Source organism: Sardina pilchardus, chromosome 14, assembly GCF_963854185.1.
Source record: "Sardina pilchardus chromosome 14, fSarPil1.1, whole genome shotgun sequence".
Taxonomy (NCBI): Eukaryota; Metazoa; Chordata; class Actinopteri; order Clupeiformes; family Clupeidae; genus Sardina; species Sardina pilchardus.
The window spans coordinates 29,188,375-29,194,374 of record NC_085007.1 but is presented as its reverse complement, the minus strand read 5'-3'; the positions used below and the strand labels follow the sequence as shown (position 1 = coordinate 29,194,374).

Below are 6,000 nucleotides of genomic sequence, written 5' to 3'. Positions count from 1 at the left end.
CGGTACCGGTCCGCGACCCAAAGATAGGGCACTGTCGTGGCTCGTGGGTAACGTAGTCTTTCATCGGTCTTGTGATATTATCTATTATCTCGGGCCACTGTCGCCGCATCGGATTAATTTCAGTAGCCTAAGTACCGGAACGCAGAAAAAAGTGGCGGAACCGAAAAGACGAAAATACAGAAGTTCCGAAACTGCGTTCCGCTGCGTTCCGGCCCACTTCAAGCACTGATTGTTTCTTATTCAATGTTTTTTTTTTAGAGTAGACCCACAAACCTCTCTTGGTCTCTCTTTCGCTCTCTCACTCACTCACTCTATCTCCACCACAATCTCCTCCCCTTCAGCAGTGGCGGTAATAGCGAGGGCAAAGTGTGTCTGAGTCAGGAGAGAGATGGCGCGCGAAGTGTGGACGCTCCTGCTCGTGCTCTTGCTCTTGCTCCCGGCCCTTGGCCACGCGCAGAGCGGAGACGGAGGCAGTGAAGATGGGGACGCAGATCTAAATGCCGGTGAGTCGAGTCTCGCCGCATGCGCTACTCGCACTATCTCTTCGTGCCTCTGTGTTCATCTCTTGAGTCAACAGCCACTTGAGAGGACACCTGTGTAATGTTCTATCTCTCTGGTCCATCTCTCCTGCATGTCCGGTGAAAAGTCAGTTTAGCAGCTGACTTGGCCGGGGTGTCATTATAATTGCATGCTGTTGTGTTCTTGTTTGATATTTTTATTTAAAACTTTGCATTAAAGATGCATGTGAATTTGCATATTAAATTTCCCCTTTCACATTGTAACAATACTGTGTTAGTAGAATACTGTATTTTGATAACCTGGATTATCAGCCCTGCTGAAATCCTAACGCAATAGGATCAATCGACGAGGCCTATCAATAGGCTATATATTAATATATGGATGCTTTGCTCTTTACCAGATCTGGATGTTATGTGATGTTGGGTGTCTAATCTGATGGATCTAGTGTGACTAACTGTATTTTATTTTACTCTGTGCTTTTGCCCTTAGAGCCTGAATGCTTCAGTGAGATCAGCCTCAAAGTCAGCAATATAACCTGTTTCTTTTCTGACGTCATTATTGGCACCAAAATGAGTCTTTGGTAATAACCAACAGTGTACAATAAGAGCATGAAGAAAGCAGTTTTTGTATTTTATATTATTTTAGATTATTATTTATTCTATGACTTGACTTAAAAAGTATTTTGGCTGGTTGAATGACACTGAACAGTTTGAATAACCACAGGCATACATTGTCTTCTGTTTCTCTGCCTAATCTGTAATCTGTTGATAATTTCAGCTCATTGCCACCAGATGCTAGGTGTTGGAATTCAACTTTGAAAGGATCTTATTTCACTGCAGCCATTAATAACATATTGGCTAAACATACACTCACCGTTCAAGAAGGCAAACCGATTGTTTTGGTGGTAACAGATATACGTAAGGGTCATAAGCATTTGTGTGTGTGTCTGTGGGGGGGTGACAACATCTTATACATGTGTGTGTGTGAGGACAGCACAAATGTATCCTGAGAAGACAGCTTGTACAAAATGAAATTGTTTGCAACTCTCTCTCTCTCTCTCTGACAGTCAAGCTCCCACCGCCACAGAATATAACAGCCATATATGACAAAAACTCAGGAGATGTAAACATTAGTTTTAGTGAGTACAGGCATGACTATGTGAAGCACTTCAATTTTCATGTGGAAATCTTGAATGAAACAAAAGTTATGGTGAGCATCTGTTTTTATTTTCTGTTCTCTGTTTTAACCTACTGTAGTATTAGCCGTATGACGCTAGACACTGACGTCTCGGATCAGTGTCAAGGCTTTGAAGCACAAGTGTTTCAAAACACTGCTCTGAAACGCCATGTCATGCGTCCTAGTCACTCCCATTCCTTCTCATTATAGCCAGCTAGAGAAATGTTGCAAGTACTGTACAACTGCTACAGTGTGTTGCTCTGATAGACCTTTCTGCATCAGAGTTTGGGAGAGGAGGAGGAGGGTGAACTTAAGTTGTGTTCACTGTTGGGGAATATTTATATATATTTAGGGAAATTATGTTTTTCTGTGTCTAAGGTCTTGATAGGCAACTTGTTTCAATGCCCATCTTGTAAACCTTTTGTTTGTTTACTCCAAATGTTATGTAATTACTTGATTTGATGTTCATTGCACCTCTCTCTCCTTAGAACTTTACGAAACAAAATGATAATTCAATCATTGCACGGGACATGCTGGGAGATGTGAAGGGTGGCTCTAAGTATAGGGTGAGAGCAAGAGTCAGGCCACAAACGTTTTTTTTCAATGGACCCTGGTCAGAATGGAGCCCAATGCAAACCTTCACTGTGGACAAAGGTTAAAAAAGGAATATGCTTCTAATTGCATAGTTATTGTTGTTGTTATTATTATTATTATTATTACTATTATTATTATTATTATTATTATTATCATCATTATTATTATAAAACAACTCTTATAATTACTATGATAATATTTTTTTTTAGATGATGAACAAGATCAAGTCTTGTTGTACTCATTTATCATTGGCACCATCGCCATGCTGCTGCTTGTCATCTGCCTGATCACCTGGTTTCGGAGGAAGGAGTGAGTCTGACACATCTGTTCATTCCACTGCTCACTTTTGGCCCCCATTGCCAACTCACTCACACTCACCCTCTGCTATTATTATTCAACCCTTTCCTCCTGCTAGACTCAAAGCCTTGTAGAAGGTGGCAGAAAATGTGAACCGCGGCAAAGTCAGATTGCATAAGGTTCACTAGATAGATATCTTAATAAAAATGTGCAAATGTGGCAATAATAGATAACTTGTGTGAACATTTTTACTTAAACTAGAAGTGTGATTTTACTTAAAGTTGTTTTTGTTTAGATTTAGAGTGAGATTTTACTTAACCTTTAAAGAATAATTATCTAAGTTTAAAGTCTGTTTTTACTTAATATTTAAAGAATAATTATTTAACTTTAAAGATTCTACTTAGAATTAAGAGAATATTTGCAGAAAATGTAAAGTATTTTAATCAAGCTTATAGAGTATACGCTCAGTAAATGGTGCTTACAGTTTTTCTCAAAAGCTAAAACACATTTCACAAACGTTTCCTCCATGTTCCCCAATGTCTAAACACACTACCCTTTTCTAAAGCTACATAAGCACAACCACACCTTCTCACTTCAAAACTCAAACTTTCACACCAAAAGAGCAGCTTGAAGCTTTCAAAAATGTAAACACTATACACATCATTACACACTACAGCAAAACAATTTAAAACACATTGCTCAATTTGTGAGAAGGTTCTTTGTTTCATAACTGCCAATGCATATTTTTTAAAAACTTTAGAGGAACGGATCTTCTTAGATCTCTGCAAAGGATTAGGCATTTGAAGAGTTCTTTTCAAAAAATGCTATATCCACCATTTTACTAATGAATTTTCACAAATATATTTTCTAAATTTTGTTTTTCAAATAATCTCAGTGAAACTGTATGAGTTAACAAAACAACTGCATTTTTATTGATATTACCTGAAACACACAATTACTGTAAATACAGTAACATAATTTGTTACAGTACAGTAATGTTTTCAAAAATGGATTTATAGCGTTTTGGAAAAGAGCTCTTCATTTAGAGTTGTGAGTTTCATATGAAGAGTACAGAAAATTCTGCAAGTACACTACTGTAACACAACTCAATGCAAAAAAAAACAGAATCTATTGCACACAACAGTACTCTTGAAAACATGATCAGGGTGTGAAGGTCTTTTACAGTTTTTTTCAATTGCTTACACACAATTTTTCAAACCGAGTTCTTTTTAACAAAATTTAAGCACAGGTATCCAAACGCCACACTCAGTTTGCATAATTCCTAGATTCTTTGCAAAATGAAACACTTCAGTCAAAACAAACACTTCATTCAAAACATACACACTTCAGTCAAAACATATACACATATTTGTAAAAATGCTATTAGTTGTCATTTAACAAACACGGTCCTCAATGATCTGACACTATTGCAGCCAGTTTCACACTGCAGTGATAAATGCAAAACGCATTTGTAAAAAGAAAAATTTGGAAATAGCATGTGCTAGATTTTTGCCCAGACATTGTTATGTAGGGGATCATTTAGATGTCCAAAAAATAGTGACAAACCCACAACATTCTTCATGATTACTGTAGTTCGACATAGGGAAAGTGTACATAAGTAGGTCTATAAACTTGCACTTGCATTGTACAACACTGAAGACTGCTGTAGACTGAATATTTCAAGTATTTCGTTCAATACTTACAGTATTTCTAACCATAATCAGTTACAGTAATCAACCAACAATGAAATCAATTGAACAAATAAAATATGTAGACAAACAAAAACTACTGCATAAAGTACGTACACTTTGACTCTGAAGAGCAACTACTGCAAAAGCAACAAGACTGTATAGCACACCTGAGTGCTGCATTTTCAATTTTGCACATGTGTGCTTACACACCTGGTGGATGTGATTATCCAATTCGTTCATTAGTGTAGTCATTGGCAATCCGGGGCTTTGTAATGACAAGGAAGTAACCTCACACTCCTTATCTGTGTCTAAGGTGTGGAAATGTGTGTAGAGTTTTACAAATCACTGTGTGTAATGTTTTGCAAAAAGGGTGAAGCAGACATTGTGTGTAATGTTGTGCAAATCTGTGGAGGTGTTTTGCTCCTTGAAGTAAAATTTTGCTAATTGTGTGAAAAAAAATATTTTAGTGTGTAAACAATCGTAAAAAAATGTATTTTCTTCATTCACACCACACACACACACACACACACACACACACACACACACACCACAGTCACTGTGCGCATTAGCAACAAGTGTCTTCAATTTTGAGTCGTTGTGTGTAATAAATGACGCCAGGTGTGTTCATTGTGTTCAGTAATTGCTGACTGTGGCAAGCATTTTGCATGCATGAGCTTTCATTTGAGAATTTGTTTTGCAACATTTGTTTTAGCAAGGAAAAATGTGCTTAGATTTATGAGAACGGAGGATTGTGTTTTGTGAATTGTGTCTTCATGTGAAATGTGTTTATGGTATTGAAAAATTATGGCTAGATTTAGTAAATGTGTTTAGACAACTGGTCATTTGATTTAGGGGATTGGCTTTTATGTTTTAGCATTTGAGAAAAACTGTAATAACCACATAACCATATAAAAGCAAAATGCGTATGCTGTATAAGTCAGAGTTTAAAGGGAAGTCACCAGAAAGAGGAACATGAGATAGACAGACAGCTGATTGTGATATGATGCAATAGGTTCAGGCTCCGATGGACAAGTATAAAAGTACATAACTGGGGCTCTGCGCGGCTCTCCATCACTTCTCTTGAACTTCAGAGACTGAGAGCAAGAAAATTATTTTTATTTTTGTATTGTAATCAATAAACTCAGGACCCTAACCCTTGGTTAGGGGTTTTATTAAAAGGCAGCAGAATCCTGTTTTTTTGCCTCCCCTGTGTAAACGAAAATATTGAACTTCTTGCAAGAGGCGCATGCATGCCTAGAACCAGGCGGGAAGCTGGTAAGTTGTCCGTTTGAGGGCTTACTTTCTAGACTGGGCAAACATCTACTGCGGCAATGCACTGACATACAAATAGGATCCAAAGCTGCCATTCATTCATTCATTCATTCATTCATTCAACCTTTATTTCATGCTCGGAAATACAGTTGAGGGCAGTCCTCTTTTCCAATGTAGCCGAGATACACAAAGAGAGGCCAGTATAGGCCACTAACAAAAATCATAAAATATCAATAAAACATACAATCAAATAATGAATAAATAAATAAATAAAATACAATTAAAATAACAAATTGATCAATAAAAAGGCAATTGAGGTGAAAGTGTAAGTTAAAAGGTCAAGTAAAACAATTACAGACTTACATCTTTGCCCATATAAGGAGTTCTGGGTGTTACAGTAATTGAAGCTAACTGGCCAGTTGCATTGTAAATTAGCTCTGGGGTAGCAAAG

At 37.3% G+C, this 6,000-nt stretch overlaps 1 long non-coding RNA gene across 1 annotated transcript; it reads left to right on the top strand.

Annotated features, from left to right (window-relative positions):
• The first annotated feature begins 361 nt into the window (after positions 1-361).
• Positions 362-5,459, top strand: LOC134101502 (uncharacterized). The gene is made up of 6 exons (XR_009941389.1): positions 362-503; positions 1,009-1,099; positions 1,297-1,436; positions 1,586-1,728; positions 2,184-2,349; positions 2,499-5,459. It is a non-coding gene; the product is annotated as an uncharacterized LOC134101502 (long non-coding RNA).
• Positions 5,460-6,000: the final 541 nt, after the last annotated feature.